This window comes from Anser anser, assembly GCF_964211835.1.
Source record: "Anser anser genome assembly, chromosome: 1".
NCBI lineage: Eukaryota > Metazoa > Chordata > Aves > Anseriformes > Anatidae > Anser > Anser anser.
This window is the reverse complement of record NC_139720.1, coordinates 113,066,778-113,092,662: the sequence shown is the minus strand read 5'-3', so window position 1 is coordinate 113,092,662 and position 25,885 is coordinate 113,066,778. Positions and strand designations below refer to the sequence as shown.

Genomic DNA, 25,885 nt, shown 5'->3' with positions numbered 1-25,885 from the left:
ATATAGGCTTTAACAACACATCTCAAAACTTTGCTCATTTCTATTTAAAGTTGCCTATGTTCCTAGAAAGACACATAAAAAAAGCCATAGGAGGTATAAATTAAGCTCAATTTTGCTATTTCTGTGCTAGGCGTCTTTACAGGGACAAGTCACACAGGAAAAAAAAAAAAAGTAGTTTTATTCTCCTTAAAATGCACCACACCATTTCTATTCCTCAACAGCCTTCACATATCTTGGGCACACAATACATAAAGTAATCCTCAAGGCAACTTATCAGTCACCTTCCTCCTCCTACAGGAAAACAAACAAACAAACAAAGAAAACCAGATAAAGCACGTCCTTCTCACGAATTCCAAGTTATGGCAAAATACCCCAAGCAGGACGTCATCTCAGAGTATCACAGACTAACAGCAGGTTTTGTTGCTTTCCCATGTTACATGGAGAAGTCCTTACACTTACTATTAATAAAAGGACTCCGACAGTTTCAGCAAAGCCTGGTTATTTAAGATAGATGTAGGAAAACAAAAATAATTTGAGATGTTCATAGGGAGTCTGACTCTTGCTCTTTGGAGATCAGATAGTTAATACAGTCACCAGCTTGAGTCGAACTTTTCAGAGTTTCAGCTCTTCACAGGAATCATTTCTGGCTGTAAACACCCTCACAAACGTCAGGATGTTCTACCGTTTCTTGTATTTTTTCCCAATCAGTTGAAAAAGGCTGGGCACAGTCGCAAATACTGTTCAGATTCCTGTGGCAAGGATCAAAGGGCTGCTGCGAAGGTCACTTTGGTAAACAGATCTATCTTCTGCTCTGGAGAAAGAACAAGCTGACCACAAATGAAGAGAAATCACTACAAACCCACCCGGCAGGCAACAGGTGTGGTACCGAAGCGTTCTTCTTTTTCCTCCACTCTAGATCAGAAAACAGCTCCAGAGTCGAATGGCAAACTCCTCACTTTCAAAAAGCAGAAGATATTGAGGCATTTATCAACAGGCCGTTGACAACTGTGGTGGAAGCCCCAGACTGACAACAAAAATGATATTTCTGGGTACAATAAACCTGCAAGCAATTATGGCCATAATGTGTTTTTTTTTTGCCATGGCACTGCCACTTCATCTTGTTCTGTCACTCCCGCTTCAAGTAGTTTTGTAAGAAAGCCCTCCTCAATTATTTCCAGGAAGCACCAGATTTTTGTCTCTCCTTGCTCAAATACTACATAAAGGACACATTGTCCAAAACCCATTTTATTACTTCATGGCCTTAGGGTCAAAGTTCAAGAGAAATGCTATGAAGAACACACTTGGTCAATGATCAGACAAGTGTAAGGTCCAGACAGAAGGCTTCATTTGCCACCCAGATTAACAACTGGCTTGCTCTTTATCCCAGTTTCTTTCAGCAAACACCAGTTTTCCAGGCTATATTAGCTCATACTTCTGGGTATTTCTCCTTTCTTTAACCTGTAAATATTTATACTAATAATTTCACATTTAACCAGTAAGCCAGGTGTTCAGAGTTTATTTAGAAACATAGAAGACTATTTCTTCACTGACTCATTCCCTGAAAATGTGCTCCTTTTTCCTTCCAACAGACGAGAAGCGATGAGGTAACTGCTTACTAGCTTTGACATCCTCCTTCTGAAGCAGACAGGAACGACAATCCCCACTTCAGTCCCCATTCCAAAGCTGGGGACACTACGGCAGGAAAGCATTTGATGGAGGAGATGTCCCTGGGCCCATAACCTGGTGAGGCTGACTGAGAGGGCTTCACACCAGGATCGATCAGGGAGGGAGACACCATTACGGACACGGGGGTTCAGCCAAGGGATGGTGCGGCCCTGTCTGAGGGTGGCAAGGCTAGTGGGAGCGTCTCTGCTGCCCCAAGGAGCACTGTGGGTTCAGGAGCATGTCTGAAGTGCTTGCATACCCAACCTGTGCAGTATGGGGAACACATGCGATGAAGTGGAAGCTTTGGTCCTTTCCCAGAGCTATGATATCACTGGTATTAGTGAGACTTGGTGGGACGAGTTCCCCACCTGGAGCGCTGGGATTGCAGGCCAGCGGCCATCCAGGAGGGACAGGCAGGGCAGGAGAAGGGGAGATTAGACTGTGAGGCCCTTGCCTTAAGGAATGGTGAAGTAAAGAGCCTCTGCGAGAAGATTAAGGGGGCAGATAGCAAAGCAGACCAGGATGATGGCACGGATAAGCCATTCTATAGGCAAGTGGGGGACATCCCAGCATCGGCTGGTCTTGTCCTTATGGGAGACATCAACTTCCCAGACAAAAACTGGGACTATCATACTGCTGCGACAAGCAAAGCTGGGAAATTCCTAAAACGTGTTGAAGATAACTTCCCATCACAAGTACTGACTGAGCCAACCAGGAAAGGAGCCCTCCTGGATCTGTTGTTTGAGAACAGGGAAGGCCTTATGGCAGAGGTGACAGTACGTGATTGTCTGGGCCACAGTCATCATGAAAGAGTTGAGTTCATAAGTTTTGGTGCAAGGAGAAAAAAGGTCAGGAGAGTTGCCATCATGGGCTTTAAGAGTCAAATATTGTGTGCAGTTCTGGGCTCCACAATATAAAAAGGACGTTAAGGTCCTTGAAAGCATCCAGAGGAGGGCAACGAAGCCGGCAGAAGGGCTGGCAGGCATGTCCTGTGAGGAGGGGCTGAGGACACCCGGGTTGTCCAGCCTGGAGGAGAGGAGGCTGAGAGGCGGCCTCATTGCTCTGCGACTCCCTGAGGAGGGGAAGTGGAGAGGGAGGTGCTGGCCTCTGCTCCTGGTCACCGATGACAGGACACGCGGGAACGGCACAAAGCTGCTCCAGGGGAGGCTCAGGCTGGACATGAGGAAACATTTCTTTACCGTGAGGGTGGTCAAACACTGGAACAGGCTTCCCAGTGGATGAGCCCATGCCATGTTCAAGAGGCATTTGGACAATGCCCTCAGTAACGTGATTTATCTTGTGGTTAGCCCTGAGGGGGGCAGGGAGTTGGACTAGGTGGTCATTGTAGGTCCCCTCCAACCGAACTATTATTCTATTCTAATTCAAGGTAAAAGTTAATAGCTTAACTTGGAACAGAAACCTAATTCAGTCTTATCATGAACTACAAGAACATATTTTGCACGAGGGTATTACATGTAGCAGATAAACTAAATGATAAAGTTGGAAATGTGAAGTTAAAAAACCGGACATCTTCCTACATTCAGCAACTTCATCCACATAAAAAAGTGTTGCTGATGACTGCATATTACCAGCAGTACTCAAATAGCTCACAAGCACTGTATTTAAAATATTTCAGGAGAGTAAGGACTAGGTAACCAAGCAAAAGTATTTCCCTTAAGCAGTTCCCAGTTTAATCAAATGCAATTAACAGTAGGAGGAAAGCAAAGGCTGCAGTGATGAGATCATTTTGTTGTACAGTCTAGCTAGCACAATTTGAATGGCTGTTGCTAATCTCACACACATACACACTGGTTTTAATCTTGACAGCACTTCAGCCACTAATTCCAGTCATGAGTGAACTGTGATTGAATTACAGTATCTTTTTAAAGAGATGACAGGCTTTCATTTTAAAAGATTTAATGTGATAGAAAATTCACTGTGATAGAAAATCCACTGCATCATCTACTGGTTCTAAAAATCCTTATTAAAAATCTTGTTTTATTTTCATTTCAGTATGTGTTGACTTCATTCCAAACCACCAGATCTTGTAAGGTGTGATTTTTCTTACTTTATATATATATATATATATATATATATATATATGTATACACACACAAATTAAAATGAACTTTTAGGGGTTTGAGCATTTACAGCTTTATTTTTTTTTTAATTGTTGCCTTCACTTACAGCGGTGTAATAATAAGCTGATTTTTTATGTTAAAAAGCTTCACTAACACAATTGCAGTTGACAATTTCTGACTCCTCCCTCTTCAAAACAAGTTTTTATACTAAAAATCTGAAAAGCAAGAATTATGGAGTTAGAAATGCATGCCACAGCTACAAGATAACCTTAGTAGTAGCCTGGCATTTACTTCAAGAGTGATTTAGTAAGGAGGACAAGGAAACGCATGACATCACTGCTAGCTATGGAAGTATTGTGCTCACTTAGACCCTCAAAGTCTGTTTTGTTTCACAAACATGAACTTGAGCAGTGATCTCAACTGCCAGTAAATACTGGTTTATAGTTATCCTGAATGCTAAAAGAATCAGAAAAAGCGGATTGGTTCTGCTATTTACAGTACACAAAATGAAACAATGATGCTTTATTTCAGAACTTATAATCTGGCTGCCTCCAAGGCTCAAGGATCACAAAGCAATGGCAATGTCTTAAAAGATGTCCTCTTAAAAAGATGTCCTCTTAAAGAGAAAAGTGGACAAAGCCTGGAATCCAGCTTTAGCCAAAGGAAAGAAACATCTGACAAAGTCTGAGTGTTCTGTAACACCCAGGTGTGAGTGCCCTGTTATGTATATATTAGTGTATCATTCTAAGAACACACTGACAGCCACATCATACTTGCAACTTAGCCATCTTTACCTTTTTAGCTCCACTTTTTCAGAGAGTTAAGCATAGTTGTTTCAAAAGCCCAAAGCAGCACTGAATCGCTTTATTTCACTGAGCAGATTTCCCTTACCAGATTTCTAATTCCTCCAATCCATATGACCTGCAAGGCTGTGCAAATCCCCGTTCTTGTCTGAACTTGACCAACAATGACATTGAAAGAAGGGAAAAAGATTCAGATTTTCCGAGTTCTTTCACTTCATATTTTCCAATTCCTCCCCAAAGCAACGGTTATGCTAGCAGAAGGGTAAGAAGGAACAAAAATCCTGGAGTCAGCATATATATGTTGAGAGAATGCAGGAGCTGTGTGCCCATTTCCTTTCCCCTCCCCCTAGACTAATCCATAAGATAAGAGCTCTACGTGGGCAGAAATGGGATAAAGTTGGTGATATATGGGAAGGTGCAGATGCCTCTGTCCTTTGAACTACTCCAGAGTAGGTCAGCTTGCTTTCCATAAGCACCTGCTCCTCTGAACTCTCAGAGGAATGGTGATCATCTACATAAGAAGTGGTACGGCAAAAGCTATTTGCCATAGTCAAACAGATTTTCAAATGGTGTTTTATTAGGAGTTATTCAGCATCTATCATGCCATAGCAGAAACTCAATGCAGACATCAATACTGAGTGAAGTTCAATATTGAGTGAAGTAGCCAACCCATGGGCTTTCTGCTCCAAATGTCTTCCTGTCTCTGCCTTCCTAACTCTTCAGCATGACGTTAGGAGCACTTTTAGATCCAAGAGCAGACAAGTATTACATCCTTCAGACAAATATCGCTGTTACCTTTCTTTCGGTCACACTTGATCCTGTTGTTCAGTCACAGGTTGATAGTAATAGTTCTTGACTAGTCTGCCTGACTACAGCAAACAGCATTTGCCATACCACAGTAATACAGCTGAAGAGGGAAAAGCATGAGAAACTGCCCTGTGAGCACCACGGTCAGACAGGGAGGAGGATGTGCTCTGGGCAATGGAGCAGAGATTCCCATGGAGACCATGATGAAGCAGATATCCACACTGCAGCCCATGTAGGGCCCCACTCCAGAGGAGGTGGATGTGTCAGGTAGGGCTGCAGCCCATGGAAAGGCCACCCTGGAGCAGGGAAAGAGAGTCAGGGAGGCAGCAGCAGAGAGGAACTGCAATGGCCTGACCACAGGTGCTGTTCCAAAGGAAGCGGGGATCAGGAATGGAGGAGTGAAGGTGAGCCTAGGAGAAAGGGGAAAGTGTTGTTTTAATTTCTCAGTATCCACTTTAATTGGTGATTGATTTAATTTTGCCCAAGTCAAACCAGCTACTGCCATGGGCAAAATTGACAAGTGAGCTCCCTGTCCTTATCTCGACCCACATTTCTATCCCATTTTCTCCCCCTGTCCTGGTGAGGAAGGGGAGCAAGAGCACAGCTGGGCAAATGCAACCCACCACAACATAATAACTTAAATCAAAGAAGCCCCTATTCCAGCTGTAGATGACATTGACTCTTTAGGAAACATTAAAGGCTGCATGGGAAATGACACAGAACTAGAAAGAGCGTAAACAGAGAAAACTGGTTTGACTTATGAAATTATTTTTTATTTAAGTATATATAAATACTGAATGAAAGTATGTGTTGACTGACTTCTTCTACACGTTTGGCACACAAAAGGCTTCAAGAGGACTGCGCCAAAGTGCTCTGTACATAGTAGCAAGGTGAAAAAGTTACCAATGCTACATTTTAGTCAAGGAAACTGTGACAATTTGTGTTTAAAGAGAGATTAAAGAAGAGGACATGGTCTCTTTTCTACTTCAAGTAAGAAACCTGTACAATAAGCAGTACCTGCCACACAGGATACAATTCAATAATCCTCCTCGGTCTCACAGAAATTGAACGTGACCTAGAGGCAGGCACCTTTAGCAGAGTATTCAGAGAACTGTAGCTATAAAACAATACAAATAATAGTTCCCAAGCAAGTACAGAAAACATACTTGAGTCTAAAGCAGCTGAGATATTACAAGGAAGTACTTACTAAAGCTTCACTTCTTTTTTCAAAGCAGATCACTTTATTCAGTTACAGATTTACTTGTGCTAAGATTTGGAACCCATTTTCCAAAAAGTAGGACCATCAGTTCTCAGCTCTACAGAAAGTGAAATACTCCTTTCATAACCAACCCAACTGAAGCAATGGTATGCACTTTGATAAAGGAAAAGACACCTTAGGGGAAAAATATTCTTCGAAATACTTATCTGATGTTACCTAAGGATATTAGTACACCTTTTAACTGTGTTTCCAGCAGACAACAAAAAGACAAATCAGCACTTTAAACAACAACTTTATTGTGAAAAAATGCAAATGTTGGATGAACAAATACTAAAGTTTCCTCTTATTTTTCACAAACAGATACTTGAAGCAGGACAGACCCTTGGGCATTTGTAAAGTTAATGTATTTCTTTTTACTGGAAAGGCTGCTCATCGGACAATACATATTGGAGAATAAAGGATTCTCCTACACTGCCAAGTATGCAAAATCTGCATAAAGCTTAAACAAGGAATCAAATGTGTTAAAGCTGAATTACCAGTGGTAACGTCTCCTATTTCAAACATGTTTACAAACTCACTGATGAGCTGAAAGCAGGACTCAATTGCGCAAGGCAGGGTATATCCCAAAGTATGTTTTTTCCATTTCCTTTTTCCATCAGGGAATACCTGTTCCTCTCTAAAATGCCTAGAAGAGATTTTCATAAGGATTTTCATAAGAGAGCAGAACCATTTCAGCTGTGTCCACAAGACTAAGCAATCGATACATGCAAAAGGATAAGGGAAAGAAAGTGATTTGCAAAATGAAATGTTAAATAAATAATCAAAAAAGCTTATTCCGATTTATAAATCCTATTTCAATATTAAACTGACTTATCAAAGTACCACCACTGTAAGTGCAGCTGAATGGCACAAAAATTGCTTAAGGGCACATGATGAGTTTCATTTCCAGAAGACAAATATTCATTCTATCACTTCCATATAAAGCAGCTTCCTGCATATCAAAAAAAAAAAAGAGGCTTTGAACCCTTGTTGGGGTAAGAGATTCTTCAAATATTAAGACAAGTGCAGGAAACATCCTACTGAATATAATAGTGGTAGTAGCGGTAATAATGAGTTTAAAGGTAGCAAAGAAATTATAGAAACCATGTGAAAAAATGAAAGCTTCCATATACTTCAGTAAAGGAGAGGTCTAAGTACTTATGCAAGAGACTCCTTCAAAGCACATACGCAGTGAAGTGAAGGTTTCCCCCACTAAAAAAAAAAAAATCTCGTAAGTGGAAGTAAGAGTTTACTGCAGGAACTGAGAGATTTCGGTTTTAGTCAAAACAAGCTGGATGTTGCAATCCCTATTCCATGGCAGCACTGTCTAACCGGCAAGCAGTTGAGGGAGCAACGGGATCACTCAAACATGGTGCTGCAAAGTTCCAGGCTATCAACACTCCACGTTTCTGCCAAGGGTTGGGAATTACTTAAAGCCTATGCAAGAAAGAACCAGGACATGCACACAAACTAGCTACAGGAAAAGCAGCAGATGAAGAAGACCGATCACTTGAAAAAATATACGTGTATTAAACAGTTAGAAAATAAGTGCCCGTTCTCAAGTATATAAATATTTATAGCTGAAAAATGACTTCTCTTAAGAATGCAGGTGTTACAGGGAGAGGGAACCATATGCACAGGCATTTTTCATGCTTGATCTGCAAAGCAGATTAACTTTGTTATGGTCTTTCTGTAAGTGACCAAGGAAATCTATATGGTTAATAATTCTGAAAAGAAAGATTTCCCTGAAGTGTTTTAATACCTCTTTCCAGGATAAAAATTCTTTTCATTAAGGAGGATAAGAAAATTACCATTACTGCTAGTGCTAATGGTTTACTTCTTGTAGGTTACAAATCTGCAGGATAGTGAGGTTTACTTACTGTAGCTTACAAATTTCTCCCCTGTGGGTACCTCAGAAGTCATCTGTTTTTCAGTACCTAGTAATCAGGGAAATTTGTTACAAGTCACATCATGGTTGCGGGGCTGTCTTCAACTAGGAAAAAATTAAGTTGAAAAATCATAATAAGATGTCCTGATTTCACAACATAATAGACCCATAAAAAACTTTCAAGTATGATTCAAGCATAAAGTGAAGACAGCCATGGAAAACAAGCCTGCTGACCTCCTTGAAAACCACCATATTTGCAATTTTTAAGAATGCTAACTATTAATCACTGCCCAACTTATCGGGCTTACATGGCAAGGTTTTGGTAGCAGAGGACTGCAGGGGTGGTGTCTGTGAGCAGAGCCCAGCAGCTGCCCTGTGTCAGATCAGAGCCAGCTCCAGCTGGCTCCAAAAGGGACCAGCCACTGACCAGAGCTGAGCCCATCAGCTCACTAATACTGATTGCACCTCTGTGAGAGCAGATTTGAGGAGAAAAAAAAAAGGGATGGATGACAGCAGCTGGGAGAGAGGAGTGAGCACCAGCCCTGCAGCCTCCACGGTCAGTGCAGCAGGAGGGCAGGAGGTGCTCCAGGCACGCAGCAGCAGTTCCCCTGCGGCCTGTGGAGAGGCCCCTGGTGGAGCAGGCTGTCCCCCTGCAGCCCATGGGTCCCACACGGAGCAGATCTCCACGCTGCAGCCCGTGGAGGAGCCCCCGGTGGAGCAGGTGGATGTGGCCTGGAGGAGGCTGCGGCCCATGGAGAGCCCCCGCAGGAGCAGGCCCCGGGCCGGAGCTGCAGCCCGTGGAGAGGAGCCCACGCAGGAGCCGGGGGTCTGGGGGGAGCTGCCGCCCGTGGGGGACCCGTGCTGGAGCAGTTTGCTCCTGGGGGATGGCCCCCGTGGTACGGAGCCGTGTGGGAGCAGTGCTTGAAGAGCTGCTGCCTGTGGGCAGCCCCCGCAGGCTCAGTTTGGGAAGGACGGCATCCCGTGAGGAGACGAAGCGTCAGGGACTGACCGAAGCCCCCATTCCCTGTTCTCCTGAGCTGCTCAGGGGAAGGATGTAGAATATGTCAGATGGGGGGAAGGTGCTTTTAGTTTCTCACTGCTCTGGTTTGTTAGTAATAGGCAATAAATTATTTTAATCTCCCTATGCCGAGTCTGTTTTGCCCCGACGATAATTGGTGAGTGATCTTCCTGTCCTTATTTAAACCTGAGCTCTTTTTTTTTTTTTTTTAAACTTTTCATCATATTTTCTCTCTCCCTTCTCCTTTGAGGAGGGGGAGGAAGAGAGCAGCTGTGGTGGAGTTCCGCAGCTCAGCAGTGTAAAACCAGCACACCAACTACACAAGTGCAGTTCTACAGGCATGTAATAGCATGAGCCTTATTCTTGGAAGTCATCTGGTGGCAGCAGGTTTACTATAAAGAGACAGTGTGAACTCTGTGTCCTCGGGAGACTTGTTTCCTCAGCAAAGGCAGGGACAGAAAAACGTAAGTGAAGAGATAAGACATTTATATGGGGAGCAGTAAAGAAAGGTCATGAAGAGGAGGGCCAACAAACAGAGAAGCAAGACAAGCCTGATAAAGCAGGAAGGGCATGATGCTAACAGCAGACTTCACGGCTCATCCACCTCAAAGTTCAAATGCAGCTCGTGCCAATCCTCCATCAAACTCCTGCAGCTCTCACAGCACTCCTGTAAAGCCTTACAAAGATTAACCTTTCCAAGTTTTCCACTTCTGAGAACAGATCATTCAAATACACTCAGAATACGACGCTATACCCATTGCCCCGTGATGACAGTGTAATGATCTACAGACAGAACTTGGTTTTAGGATCTGGGTTGCCCAGAGAAAGTTAGCTTTGCTGTTGTTTTTAAAGCAGGGATTGTTAGACCCTTTCTATTTCACCTTCCCTCACAATACAAACCCTGAACAAGATTCTTGTAGGACACAGATGTTGAAGCGGAAAATAACACGTTTCCTCGTTTAACTTTAACTCCAGTCATCCTGTCAGACCCTGAACTGTAACTTCTTACAGAAGCTGTCAGCGCTGCACCTCACCTTTTCTGTGGGTACGTTCATTGCCATGAGCTTACCTTGGTTCACTGAAAGTTAATGCAGGTTGGGATGAAGCCAAGACTCGCAGTGAATGAAATAGAAATGCCACCTCTAATATCAATTTTAAACAGTTACCAAGTGAAATCCTGGGATCAAATCCAGATATTTGCATTACCTTCACTAAAATGAGAGTTGCATGTCTAAAAATCCAATTCTAAGGAAAGAGGCAATAATCACACTAAAAAAAAAAGGATTTTGTGGTGTTTAGATCATTATCATCAATCGTTAAAAAGACTATGAAAAGACTGTTTCAAGTTCAGGATGAAGTATGCAGCCAAAGCACAGGAAGATTCTGACGCACACAACATATATGCAGTAGGACTGAAAACATCTGACTATGTGTAACACAAGGACTGCTGTATGTGTGGTACCAAAATAGAGACATTTTAGTGAATAAAGTTACCCTGATGCAAAGGACATTTCTCACTTGCAGCAGTTTTAATCTTTCTTGAATTTTAAGACGAGAATTTAAGAAGTTCTTCTGCCTTTTTCTAAGGTATCCAGTTGACCAGTCATGGTCTCATCTTAAAATGGACTTTGCCCAGAGAATTCTCATTTTTTTCCTAGATGTTTAGGTGACTGCAATCTATAAACCTAATTTGACTTAGCAGTTTGCATAAGTCACTCTGGTCCTACCCCAGAGAGCACAGCATCTGTGGCAGATCTATGTCATACCTAAGGCAGTTATCACTTCTCACAAACTGAAACAAAACCCCAATAAGATTTCCTCAAAAAACATATTGAGTAAACAACATTACTTTTTCAAGATTCTCCACTTTTGCTTATTTAAAGTGGTACTTAGTATTAATATAACAATAAAATAATATTGCTGGGTACCAAAAACATTTGGAGAAAGGGGAACCTTATTTTATTGGAAGAACCCACCTCACTTGTCTAACAGGATCACGTTTATAGGTCTTCAGTCAGGTGTGTACACACACACACACACACACGAGGGAAGATAGAGCAGAAAGCTGTGGTTTAACGTTACAAACTACATTTATTTACCATTAGAGGCAAGTAACGTATCTTCACGTGAGAATGATAGACGTGAAAAGTTTCTAAGTTGTATAGCACAGGAGGAATCCAAGTTTACATGACTTAAAGCTCACACTCAGAGCAGTGAATTAAAACCAGACAGCCAGAACGAGTGCTGTCCCCATTCATTCAACCTCCTCCTCCAGAAGCTACTGCAACTTTTAAGGTGATCTCACTCATGAAGCAGGAACAGGACTACTTTATTTCTCAACTTGGCGTGTTAAAAATAGGGGCATGCTTACACTGAAAACTGAGTCTTGTGACTCCAACAGAAGACACCTTGAAGGCCAGGCTCTGCAACAGAGACATCATACAAAGAGGCTTGGGGACAGCTGTGAAGGAAGCTTGAAACAGCAGAGGCTGGCATAACTGGCAGCACGTTCAACAGTAATTTCTCAACACACACTGGCTGGCTTCAGCACAGCATAGTTTAAGTGCTGGCAACTGACAAGATGTTAAAAATAAACTTTGGACTCTAAAAATACATTTCTGATTATTTACATTCTGCGCTGAGACCTCAGAATGAAATCTGAGTTTATATTGAAGCTTCCATGCCTTCCCCGATCATTACAGCTAATAAATTACCCTCTACAATGGCAAGAAAGATTTTCTTGTAATCGTTTGTCTGGAGAAGCATAGGCTAAAGACAGTTAATGTTAAAAAATAAAGTTGTCAATACTTAGCTATTCAAAAACCCCATATACTGAAGCACTTACAATCAAAGCTCCATCAGACAAAAAGCCTTAGATCTCAAGTACTCAGTCTAGTTTTCAACTCACCTGAAAAGTATGCACAGCATTTACTGAGGCTTGAAATGAAAGGCAAAAGACAAAGTGAACTTCTTGGAAAGAAGAGTCAGCTACTTGCCGAGGACAAAACCTGAACTTCTGCCTTAAAATTAACTTTCTTCCATTTGGGGAAAGAAAAAGATAATACTACTTAACAACCATTTGACACCAGAACGATGAACACATGTCTAATCAAGAACTTGAGAGCTATTTAACCAGTGGAGGCACTAGCTGTGCCAAATAAGATACCCAGCATTTTCTGTGAGATATGCTCAGTTCCAAAGTTGTGAACAGATGTAACAAGTCCCATCAAGCAGAAAGTTGTAAGAAGTGTGGGACACAGCAAGAACAAGATTGTTAAATTAGTTTTATCGAAAAACCTAGCGATAACTACGAACTTTCCTAAAACTCCAGTGCTATTCTCTCTACTTTAAAGGCATTGACACACGCAGGTTTCCATCCAGAGCAGCACTAGCATAAATCTCCTATCAAATCAACTTTACTTTCTCAAATAAATGAGCAATGAAGTACCCAGAGAGATAAAATTAGATGAACATGCCTCGGCTCTTGTCTGCTTGCATACAGCTGCTGACAGTTTCAGAACCCAAGTACTCAAAGTGCTCCTTGAAACGTACAGCTGTTTTAGTGCAACTTTGAAGCAGGAAACCCCAAATTATGCAAGAAAAAATTCCAGGAAAAAATGCCAGTTCATGTACTCCAGGGAGAAAAAAGCAGCAGCAGCAAGTAATTCTCAATAAAGCCTCTCAGCAAGCAGTGCCAAGAGATGCACTGACATTCTAGACTGAAAAGGCCATTTACACTTTTTTCTTCTTTTTCTTTTTAATTCTCCAGTGAACAATGTCCATGACAACTGTCTTGAGCTGCAGGAGTTCCCGTATATGGCAACGGTTCATGTTCTTACTTTAAAACCCGCTGAAAAATCTCGCTAATTATTTGCCTACCAGTTTGCCTACCAGTTCTTAAATGCTAAAAACCCGATGACAACTGAGAGAATAACACAAATATCTGGCATGCACTTTTCTATGTTGCTCATTTAATCATTGCTTGCACAGCTGAGAGCTGGAATGCTTGAAGAGAGGGGAAAAATGAAAAAACCTGGCACCTTCGAGATACTAAGACAAGAGAAAGAATTTTGAATTAGGCCCTGCAGAAAAATCAGCGTCTCCCAATCCTGCAATCGTTACTTTAGCCTTTTGAAAAGTTCCTGTTGGTTTAACAGCCCAAAGTGAGGACTTAAAGGAGGCCTCAAGAAATCCGATTGCCAGCAGCCAGTACGCTGTCAGAGCGCACAGTGTTAAAATCCTCAGAGAGCTGAAAGTACCAAGTGGAAGAATCACATTGAAATGGGGGCGAAGAACCTGGGTAACAGCACAAACATTGGGTACTACTAAGAAAATGTAAGACCTCGAGACAGTGCATGTTACTTACTTGCTGGAAAATATTAGGAAGAAAGCTACTATCTAATGACAGCAACGGAAGGAGATAAGCTTTCTCAAAGGGCAGACTGGTCCGTCAGAGCTAGGAATGGTGGCTGGTGGACAGCACCAGGCCACACAGAAACCAGCAAATTTCCGTTTTACTCACCCATTACCTTATATTAGCCTACTTCGAAATTCAAGTAGTTTTCATAGGTCTTTCTAGGAAACTCCATTACTGGCAATTTAAAAAGCTATCAGATTGCTTCTAAACAGGAAAATTTAGAATATTAAGACAAAAGAAAAGATACCTGCCACAAACAGCATAGAGGCATTATAACAATACACACAGTTTATGCCAGACACAAGATAACATGCATGGACAATTCTAACAATAGCCTATACTTCAGGCTGACTTTTTTTTTCCCTCTGCAAAATAATAATAAAAAAAGCTTTGAATACACAGGCAAATCTTTAAATTTGATCTTCCAGAAGACTGCACACTGCAATATAATTGAATCCTGGAAGAGATTCTCTCTGTGACAGAAGAACTGGTCTGCTTTGGAAAACAGCAATTTCAGGTTATGAAGCCCCAGCAACAAACCCAAATCATTAAAAAATATCAACTTGGGGGGGGACTGCGGTTGTTCCAAGCAATCTGTAACAGTCGCAAGATGGATTGAATTTGGTTACTGTTTTTAGTGCAAAGTTTATTGCAGACCCGCAATAAAAACTTGGTTCAACTTCATTTTTGAGATGCTTATCTCTAAGTTGGCACACCAACTGAACCGATATACAGAGATGCAAGAAAAAAAAAAAAGTGAGCCATAACATTAAAATGTTACAGCTTGGCCAAAAATATGAGTAACCAGATACACGCTGCCAAAGGTCACAGCATCCCCCACCAGCCCTGCTCATGCAAGCCATTGAAAACCAGCAATAAAGGAGTCCTGCAAAGAGGCACCAAGCCAGCATCACCCCAAGGGAGAAAGAACTTAACACATTTTTTCAGTTACCTTGCCAATAACCTCCCCACTGTATCCAACCCACTAAACATTAAAATCTGGAAGAGAAATAACGATTCTATAGCAACCAGCTGCTGAGATATTCTTTTTTCAAGCAGAATGAACCGAATACAACTGCCAAATACTTTCCCAACAAATTCAGCCCATTCCTAGTGGGAGGAGGAAAGTATGTTCACTGCCGTGAGTCAAGATGCAGTGTAAATCCGAGGTCATTACGAAACTGGAGCACTATAAAACAAATCAGACAGCCAGGAACAGGTAAATATACTGATACAGATTGTAGGTATGCAAATCTGCATTACTCTAGAAGAGCAGACGTCATGCGAGGCCTCTCCTCTGGAGCAGCACTTCTGCGAGACTTTTTTCCACTCTGGTTACTCCCATCACCTACAGGCCAACCCTACTAATATCGCCATGTCCCCTCTTCAGGAGGTGTGAAAATAAACACAGCCACGTGAACACGTCAGGTCCCCAGCGGCAGCTGCATGTGTACGTAAGCTCCCTGAAGAAAGCAGCAATTTGGTCATCTCTGCGCCCAGATGCAACCACTCCTGCTGTGTGTCTCCTCATGTGCGCATCTGTAAAAGGGTCCAACCTCCAAACACATCAACTAAAACATTTTTCTCAGCAAAATGAGATTCAGAGACCATTAGAATTCAAGAGAGCGGTTCCCCTTAGCTCATATGCTAAGGAAACCACTAGTTAATTTGAAAAATAACTGAGAAAAAAATAATCTTAATATTAGGTTTATACACATTGTCCCAAGACATCTTCATAAGTCATTTTCCAGAAGCCTACACATCAAAAGGCAGAACTAACCTAACTTCATAACCTCTCTCTTTCGTCACAACACGGCTTGTTTCTATTTAAATCTTCACAGAATAAAGTCCTTAATCTTTAATGAGAGACAAAGCAAGCTAAGACAAGACGGACTTAGGGTAGAACTGTGTTCATCTTCTCTCATTATGCAGCAGAGGGATAACAACTGAACGCAACAGGCAGATGTTTGAAATATCTTCGTTAAGGCAGGGTCCCATTTTTCCTCTGCAGCTGGGTTTCCTCCAGTGGATTTTTATTAACCAAGTGTTTCTCCATCCCTTTTCCCCAGCTGTAGAGCACAGCTCATCACAAGTACCGTGGGTATCTCTGCTTCAGAGAGATCCCTGTGGATCGCCAGGAAAGTCAAGTGTACCTCCTGCACATGGCCCGGTACTGAACCAGAAACTGCTGTGACCGCCACCTTAAAAATGATCAAAATGAGTTTGGAAACCTGTACACAGGGGCACCTGCACTATTTGGAGCCTTCTGCCCTTTGCTTGCCTTTTCTATTTACTGTCTTTTTAGATCTCTCTACCTATAAAGCACCTCATGGGGAGAGTAATTGCAGGTGTTGTTCTCTCTCCAGGGCTCAATTTTTGTTTTATTATTTTATTTTTTCCCCACCCCTTTGTGAGGCTGAGAAAAGATAATAAAACATCATAAACCTCCACTCAAAAAGAAATCAAATTTCACAAGTATTTCAATATACTGCCTTCCCAGGCTTCATTTCAGCACACGAAGTTTAGCTGTGTCAGCATTCTGCATTCATAATGCGGGCAGATTTTTGGGTTTCTTTTTAAAAAAAATAAAAAAAAAGAACTAAATTTCTGTCTCTCCCCAATCAGAATGCTTCATTTTGATTTTGAAGACAGGCATTGCATTTTGAAGATAGATTCAGCATGGAGATATTCCCTATGTACGCTCAGGAAAGCCATTTTAATGCCAGAGCTTCCCTGCCTCAGCTCGCCTGTACTTTGCTTTCCCTCACTAACCCCCTGTGATTTAATTCAGGATCGGATCAAGGTAATCCAGGAAAAGGAGGAACTTGGTACTGCCTTAAATTCCTGAAACTCCAGGAATTAAGCGACTTCAGCAGGGAATCCCATTTTCCTGGGTGCTACAGGATAGATTTTGCTTGCCCAAAGCACGTAAAGCAAGAAAAAATGCAAAAAAAAAAAAAAAGCAAAATGATTTCTGAAGGTCCACGATGCTTCAGACTGCAGGAACTTCATCATGTATCAGAAGCACTGCCAATTAGGGAGAAGGAAGAATCCTCCCTCTTACACAAAAGTACTTAAAACTCGTTGAAAGCCAGTAACACACAATAGGCAGAAGGTTTATTATGCAGCTATCAATGAAGCCTCCCAAGTGCCCAGAAACAACTACCAGCTGAAAAGACTACAGTCTTTCAGCCTGCTGAAATTCCAACTAACATGTCATCCCTGGACCACGTTCAATTCCTCAAGCCAGCAACTCGTAAGAGCCAAAAACGCCAAAAGGTCAAAGCTCCAGTTCCCTTACCCGTGCCTCCTAGCAAGCGATGAGACCGGGGAGAAGAAAAGAACCACGATTCTCCATATTCCCGCTCCTTTTAGCCCTACAGGTTCTCCTTCCTCGCTAGGAACTTGTGCCAGACAAGCAGCGGCGGAGGGGAACTGGCCCAGATCCTACCACTGTCACCTGCCCACGAAATTCGGAGTTAACCTAATAGCGACACCTAAGCTTTCTGCCGAAGTTTGACAGGGAAACAAGCGGAGAAGAAACAAATGGAGATTTGTCTCTAAATAATAGAAACACACAGAAATATCACATCAAATTGAGTCTTCGCTGTACAAAGACTATATTCAAATTAAGAGTAGAATCAGATGATGTTCACATGGAAAAGCCTTGTCTTTGGCTGTTTTTGTAGGGGGATTTTGGTGTGGGTTTATTTTTTAAAGATAGAACTCAAATATTTTCAACCTTTTCTATTTTTCTCCCACAACGTCTTTAACTCTTCCCTGGGGGCATTAAGATGAGCTGATACTGAGAGAGCTAGTCTCACATACGAAAATACTGTGTTGCTTTTATTAACCCAATACTCCTTTATTTCTTCCTCATTCACACACCACATTAAACACTACCACCTGGTTCTGGACTACAGGCTTCCAGTGCAAATTCAGCTTTTAAAATCCCATTTAATAATTTTTTTAAAAAAAAAGCTATCACTAACTGGTCCACAGTCTTCACCAGGATCTCCCCTATAGCATCACCTGAAGTCTTAGGCAGCACAAGGACAAAAATAAAACTCTTGGATTTCCTAAGACAGGACAAGGATTGTAAGGGGCACCAATGCATCAAGGTCTCACATAAAGTTTGTAGAACACATCAGGTACGTTCAGGCAGAGCTGGTGGTTGCTTTTGGCTTGGTTTGGGGGGTGGTGTTTGCTTGGCTGGTGTTTTAATGTGCAATACAGCTTTCCTTAGGGACTCTTCTGGGTTGTTACTTAAGTAGTCATATTCTTATTTGTAAACTCTAAAATAGAAGCAGATTAAACTCTTTGGGTTAAATTCACCCAACTAGTTAATTCAAATCATTTGTTTTTTTAAGAAGTCATGCAATAGCATTTGTCCACAGTTCAGAACAAGAGCACTTGACTCAAAAGGACATTTCTTTTTCACTCCTCCCCCAAAAAAAATCAAAGCAAAACTGTTTTGCTTGCATCAGACAGCACGACTTTTACGCAATCCTGTCAGATTTAAATGTCAAGTTTAAATAGTATCACCAAACATATTTTTGGGACACACTTAAGAATTCAATCCGTTTCTCCATTTGATCCACTAAATTCAGCCTGGGGTATTTCAGATCTTTGTTTCACAAGAGTGGATTCCAGTTTCTGTGCGGAGCTACATGATTAGGGTTCATCCATAGCTTCTGATTGTGCAAAGAGGATGACTAATCAACCAAAAACCCATGGAACTGATAAAGACAAAATGCTGCACAAGCCTCAACTCCACTCCGATTATTCTGGTAAGAGCTGTGCTAATGAAATGTTGCCTGTGCATGGATAACAGCCTCGGCCATTTCTTACTGGCAAGCTTGATTCAGAGGTTATAAAATCAAACCAGTGGGAGGATGCCACTATTTTAGTCCCACATTGACTGCAGACCTCTCCTCTCAAAGTCCAAAACCACCCTCTTTGTACCACCACTGCCACATGAAGGGCTTGCAGCGAGGAGGCAACACTAAGTTAAGGGATGCACCTCTCAGAAAGGGAACTTGTATTTGGTGTCTCCCCCTGCCTGCACCATCAAAGAGGCTGCCAACGCTCCTTGAAGCAGCGCCATCTTCCAGCAGACGCTATCTACAAGATGCTTAATTTCGATCATATCTCTTGAAATTAGCATATGTTTGATAGCAGGCTGCCATTAGTTGCTTTTATGAGCACGTTAGGTTGCTGACTGTGGTTTTAGGCACAGTCAGTCAGGAGCAACAGAACATGGAGAAACATCTAAGGTAGATAATGGATGTTTTCTAACTCTGTCATCAAACACCCCCAATATCCGTGATCTCTGGCCATGAACTCAAGCACAGATGATCTCACAGTGTTAAGACATCCTTTAACACCTTTAGGCTTTGAACTTTAAGTTTTACAAGCTGGAATTTAAAATAAGAGACAACCAGAAGGAATGACTGGAGAAGAGATTCATTACACGTCTGTTTTTCTAAAGGTAGCATTTTCTTGAACACCTGCAGCAACTGAATTCCACGCTGCTTTGTGCTTACAAGGATTTTTCCTTCTCTCTGTTGTGCATTACACTACCTGTTTTGAAACATGAGCACACACTGCAGAACAGAGGTATTACAATGCAATGCTTCTCTCTGAAAAACTTTTAAAAGTAAAACTTTTTAAAGCTCTACAAATTATTCCCAGTAGCTTACTTTACAACAATCTTTCCTTGTTGGGCTTGGCCCTTACAAAGATGAGCAAATTTGGGAGGAACATCAGCAAATGCCACATAAGTTCTGTTTAACTTCAATAGCACAGCATACAGAAATGTTTCAAAATAAAGTTTTGATGGGAAAGAACACCTGCCAGCCTCTAGATGATTCTGAAATATATTTGGCAATTAAAGTAATGAAATACAGATACAACAGGAAAAAAAAAAGAACAGGTAAGAATGCTGGCTGGCAAAGGCAAGGAGCGAGGAAAGCAAGCATTGCAGGAGCACAGGCAGCAGATGCACCGAAGTTCCCTGACCTGGTCCTATCTCAAAAAAGTCAATTATGTTGGATGTCCATGACAAAACCAGAAAAAAAAACAACACGCACCCCAACACCTGAACATCACAAGAGTCTTTCTGTCTGCCTCAGAAAAACAGAGAGCCAAGTTTATCCAGCTGGGATTCACACGTGATTCAAACAAAAAAAAGCCAGTATTTTTGTTCCAGAAGTTAAACTATTACACCACCGCCCTTGGTACATGATCAGATTACTGGCATTTTATTTATAAAAAAATAAAAGCACGCAGAACTCAGCAGTTGTCAGTTTTAGTTCACGATTCTCTGTAAGGAAAGAACTTTATTTCCACAAAATACCCTGAAGATTTACGGAAGTTATTGGAAACTTACACCTCCTTAGCAAAAACAACACCGGATTTCAGGTGATCTCTTTCCTACCTAAACGATACTGTTATGCTCCTTTAGCTGACAAGGAACTCGTTACAATCCTACAATATACAATCAACTGTTTTCTCTAGATGCAAAGATTAGAAGAAATTCAGAATTGTGTTACAAGCAGTTTTAAGATCCTCTTTCCTGCAGAGAGCAGCAGCGTCAGAAACCTGAAGGAAGGGGCCAGTTGCTCTATTTGACCCTATTTGAGCCTCTTCCACAAAACACAGCCAGGTAACTGAGCTTCTGTCTAAACCTCCTCACCACCACCACAGGAATCGCCACAGCACCTCCAGAGGCAGCCAGGTGCCAGCAAGGAGCTCTTTGCAGGTGCAGCATCTGTATAGCGCGACTGCTTCTTGCTCATGGCTCTGCATGGGCACAAGCACACATTCACACGGAACAGCTGACAGGAACGGGATTACCACTGCAAAGCTGAGGTCTAAACACAGTGTAAAATAACTGGAACCAGGCAACTGAGCAGATCTGCTCAGCCTTTATCTTCCTGCATTGCAGGACTGACAGACAAAAGCTAACGCTGGAATTTTGGCGGATCCTGCCATGACCTCTTAAAAATTTATTTTGCAATACATTAAATATTGCTCCTTGCAACAACATTTAAAGGCCAGACTACATTCTTGTGCTTTTGGACTTGAATTTTCATGGACTTTTTTTACACTGCAATTTCATTTTTACAGTTATTTAAAATAATAGTTTTGTGGGTTTTTTTTAATAAAGAAATGGTGACCCAAAAACACAAACTTAGCCAGATTGTACCTTCAGAGTTTTCATATCACTCACATGAACATTTAATGTACAAGCAGGATAAATCCAAAACACGAGCGCAGGTATTGTAAGGCCAGGTTGGATGGGGCTTTGGACAACCTGCTCTGGTGGGAGGCGCCCCTGCCCATGGCCGGGGTGGTTAGAACCAGATGTTCTTTAAGGTCACTTCCAACCCAAACCATTCTGTGGTGCTGTGATTCTACGAAGTTGTAAGATTAAATGAAGATAGCCGTGGGCTAACGGGCACCCAAGGCTTCTCCATTCTGCAGAGACAGATACATGTATTATCTTCCTAGAAGTCAGTCTTGGATTTCTCCTTTAAGTTCAGCTGGTATGGCAATGGACAAAAAGTTAGCGCATATTTTGCAGGATAAGCACTACTTAGAAAACACATACTGTTGATAGGTAACTTTATTTTCCTCTCCGGGATGGGTGGTTGCACAGTAAGAGCATACACAAATCATAACACCAAAAAGGGGCACAGAAACTGACTGCTGCTTTCTTTAAAAAGCGTGGGACCAGAACGACGAGGTAAGAGCTGCTGTTAACTGTCAAGGATGCTGGGAAACACAGAGACCGCCTGCTCACAGCATGCGTGATGCGAGCTGGAAGTTTCTCCTACGAAGCACAAAATCTGCTCGAGACTTCAGTTTCCATCACATTTTTCTCAGATGTAGAGTCCAAGAATCACTTTTGGAAAACATCTTTAGAAAGCATGGCTAAAATACAAGGAGAGGAGCTAACTGGTAAACTGGTCCAAAGATACTACTTTAGATTGACAACGCGTGGTTTAGGTTAGAAATTTTCTACATGCTATAAAAAAAAGTCCTTGCATATAGCTCTTGAAGGATTTCAGAGGTATATTTAATTGTTGTAAATGTTATTTACAGTTATGTATGAAAGTAGAGAAAGCAATGTGCTACCAGAAGTGTTTTGTTATGATCCCTCTGATAAAGTTCCAGTCATTTCAGGTGGCTCTCCATGAGCACTCTTTCAGAAACCACAGATTTAAACTCAGATGCTCTGTGTATTTTAAAGCATATTAATAACTTCTCTACAGATTGGGCAATCATATGAAGGAAGAAAAATTGTACTTTACAAGAACGCAAACTAACTGCCACCCAGGCCTTTACCCACAGGTCCAGATCCTCTTCAGGTGGATTCTTGACCCAAACATTAGAAGTCACAACCACAAAGCAAAACCTGGACTCTTGGAGAAAATGGGTCTTCTTTGAAATTATTTTAAAAGTATTACTAGGGCTTGCTTAATCTACAATATTATACTGAGAAACACAAGGGAACGTACCAGAAAGCCCATGATTTTCAAGGCAAGCCACGAGACAAAACCTCACTGCTACAAATCTATAGTGTTTAGACTTCAACCGCCAGAACTGCGGTCACCACGAACATCCTGTGGGCACACACAACCACAAGGGAGGGGGGAAGAGACTGAGAAATATTGCAAAAGAGAGACCTACTGAAGGGATCTGGGTTTCAGGCAATTAATAATATGATTATTTAAAATTCCAAGCACATTTCACACACCCAACTCTTCTGAGAAGATGACTTGACAGAGAAAAGGAAAGGTGACCTCTGAAATGACACTAGCACTAATTAATTCATTTATCTTATAAACAGCACATGAAAAAGGAAAATGCAATGTCCAACATGCAAGTTTAATGCATTTCGTAAGAGAAAACCAGACTGAGTATATACCACCTTGTTCAATTTTTTCTGCATTCTGACTTATCTGAATCACAACATATCTTTTGCATCAGAAATAAAAAGAAAAAACAACTTTACTTTCTGGGGAAGAGATAGGATACTTCTCCCACCCACACAAAATTATTTTACGTCCCATCATTTCTCACGCTGGCCAAGAAGTTAATCCTCTGATACTCCAAAGTAGGCAGACAAATTCCAGTTTCAATCGTAGGAAAGCCCTTAAGAGATCAGTAATTAGAAACTAATCTCTCCTACACAAACAGTGCATGCTCTGTCAAGAACTTGACCACCTCTGCCTCCTGCACAAACACACGCAGCTACCTACACAGATTCAGTGTAGACAGGTGGATTAGCTAGGCATCTACACGCACACCCCAGAATTACATCATTTTTGGTCTGGTGTACGACGGCTTGGCAAACGCAGTTATTTTAATTGCCGACTGCAGCATTGGTATCAGGACATACCTAACGGTAACAGTATCGCCCCAAACAGTCGGCAGAATCTGTTACACTGTTTTTTAGTTTCAGAAAGAGAACTCTTAAAACACTGTAGCCACTTTTGGCAAATATAATACTGAAATGTTGGCACCTCAGAGTAAAGTTTTGTGTGCACAAATAACACATTATTAGATCTTAGACTAGAGCAAATTTCTAATTGTCAACCATACCACCCAACTTCATGCTATGTAAGTGAAGACAAAAACAATTTACTGTGCAGGGGCCATTTCGAGTTCAGCAACTGTATTAAATACAATGGCAACAAGCATTCAGTGTTTCCAGCAGACAACAGGAGCAGAAGCAGTATTTATTTTAATGATAAATCTCATCGCTTTGGTTCCCTGCAGGTTAATTGCTGGGACACCTGAACCTGAAATGCTCGTTGCAAACAAATCGCTCTGCTTATGATTTATTCTACTCTACCTATGACTAAAGACAGCATAAGTAAGTGTTCACAGTTGATAACTCTCCTTGATGATCTTTTCCTCAAGTCATTGCCAACACTTTGAAAACAGCTTCTGCGGTTTTCTTTTTACTCTACAAACAGAACTTTTAAGTTCTTGTTTTCCCTGGTGTTACCCTACTGAAAACTAAAATTACAATCTATGGCTGCAGCATAAGGATAGACCAGAAAAGGCTATTCAGCATCATCACTCACAGTGATCTATTTGCTAGACTCGCATTCTTTCCTGGATCCAAATCTAACCTAACTGCACAATTGGAGGTATTAATGAAAAAGCATGCAGACTTTCCGCCAGCTAACTAACAGCAGCAAGAGACAGAACAGGCACTGACTGCAGGTCACTGGTTTGTTTTGGGAAACCGACTCTTACTTTACAGTATCTTCATAGTTATCCTACTCAACTGGGATATAAAGGTAAACTATGACAAAAAAAAAAAAGAGCTGCTCTGAAAACAAACTTATCTGGAAGTAAGGACAGTGAGATATCACAGAGGGAACACGAGAACTGAAAGAATTAAGTGTGGCTTGAGAAGCAGCAAGCACAAAGAGCAACCCGCTCAGCTCAAATGAAGTTTGAACCTCATACACTGGAGAACCCATTCAGAAACAGTTCATCTGTACGAAACACGACCCCTGTAAAGCTGCCAAAATCAGTGAGAGCAGACAAGTGCTAATCACGCGAGCTAAAATGGTCCGAGCTGCTCGGACTTACGTGCTTGCCTAAATGCAGATGACTGCCTATCCTAAATTTTAAGTTAAAGAAGAGAACGCAACTGTTTCCCTTACCTGTGCTTCTCCAGGCCACCAGTCAGCACACCTCCCCACCCTCCCAAGCACGCACACCCCCCAGTCCTGTCGCTGGAAGCCTGAACACAGCTGACACGCAAGGCTCCTCCTTCCACACCTCACCCCCTCAAGCAGAGCTCTGGGGATGCAGCGCGAGCATTTTATAATGGGAAGAGGAATTTAGCAATAGGCGTGCTACTATGTCAAAAAAACATGTAGGATGTCACCAAGCTGAGCTCCTTGAAGGAAGTTGCTGGCGACTAGAAAGGAAAGGCAGAAGAAAGCAAGGTGAGGGCTGAGCGTGGAATAACACCGCATAGCCTAATGCTCTCCAGTCATCGGCATCTAAATATAGATACCGTTGTTTTGGTTTTTAATTGTTATTTAGGAAGAAATGTATGCATTTGGAGGTTTCCTTGAAATATTTTCTGTTAAAATATATACGTAAGGTGATACCTATGTATGGCCACGCAAGCTCTAAACAAAAAAACGTACCTTACAGCTCGGGCGGGATGGGGGGGAGAAGGGGCAGGAGAAAACAGCCAGTTTTCCTGCCTTTCCGAGTAGCACACTGCCATGCATGCGGAGCGGCAGTTATTTGACAAGGCAGGGCTATCCGCTAAACAATACCCCCAGTTTTACAGCCTGGGGAACCCCTTTCCCTAGCCTGACACCCAGACCCCCACCAGAAAGGCAGAACCGAGACCTTAAACGCAAAGCAGCGCTTGCTTCGGCGATAAAGCAGCGGCTGAACCAGCACAAAAGACGTCCACAGGGAACCAAATAACCACAATTAATCGTAAAACAGCAGGCGGGGTGGGGGGGCCGCAGGGCAAATGGCGGGGGGTACCCGGCGCCCCTCCCGGCTCCCCCCCCGCCCCCCCGGGGCCGTACCTCATCGCTGCTCGGGCCGCGGGCCCTGCTCACAGCCCTGGCAGCAGCAGCAGCGGCGGCGGCGGGGCCGGGGCGTCCGGGGCCGGAGCAGCAGCGGCGGCCGGCACCGCCGCGGCCGGGCGCACCATCCCCTGCGCCGCCTCCTCAGCCGCCGTCTGGCGGCCGCTGGGGGAGGAGCGCTGCGCCCGCTCGCCCTCGCAAGGCTCGGCGATGGGCAGCGCCCGCCGCCAATCAGAGGGCGGGTCCCCGTCCCTCCCGGCCAATCAGATGAAGGGGCGGGGCGCGGAGAGGAGGGCGGGGCGGCCATTTTGCGGCTTTCGCCTTTAACCCGCCCGGCCGGGCCGCTGCCGCCGCCGCGGAGCC

General features: G+C 42.6%; 1 protein-coding gene across 6 annotated transcripts in view; it reads right to left on the bottom strand.

Annotated features, from left to right (window-relative positions):
• ITSN1 (intersectin 1) overlaps positions 1–25,704 on the bottom strand; it is a 126,522-nt gene extending 100,818 nt beyond the window's left edge. For 3 of the 6 annotated variants that reach the window (XM_083817692.1, XM_083817693.1, XM_083817694.1), the window contains exon 1: positions 25,523–25,700. The gene's annotated coding sequence lies outside the window, so the exon portion shown is untranslated. Of the gene's footprint in view, positions 1–8,494; positions 8,547–25,522 lie in introns of those variants that run through there. The other 3 variants (XM_083817695.1, XM_083817697.1, XM_083817696.1) reach the window with 3 other exon arrangements.
• Between the last annotated feature and the right edge of the window lie 181 nt (positions 25,705–25,885).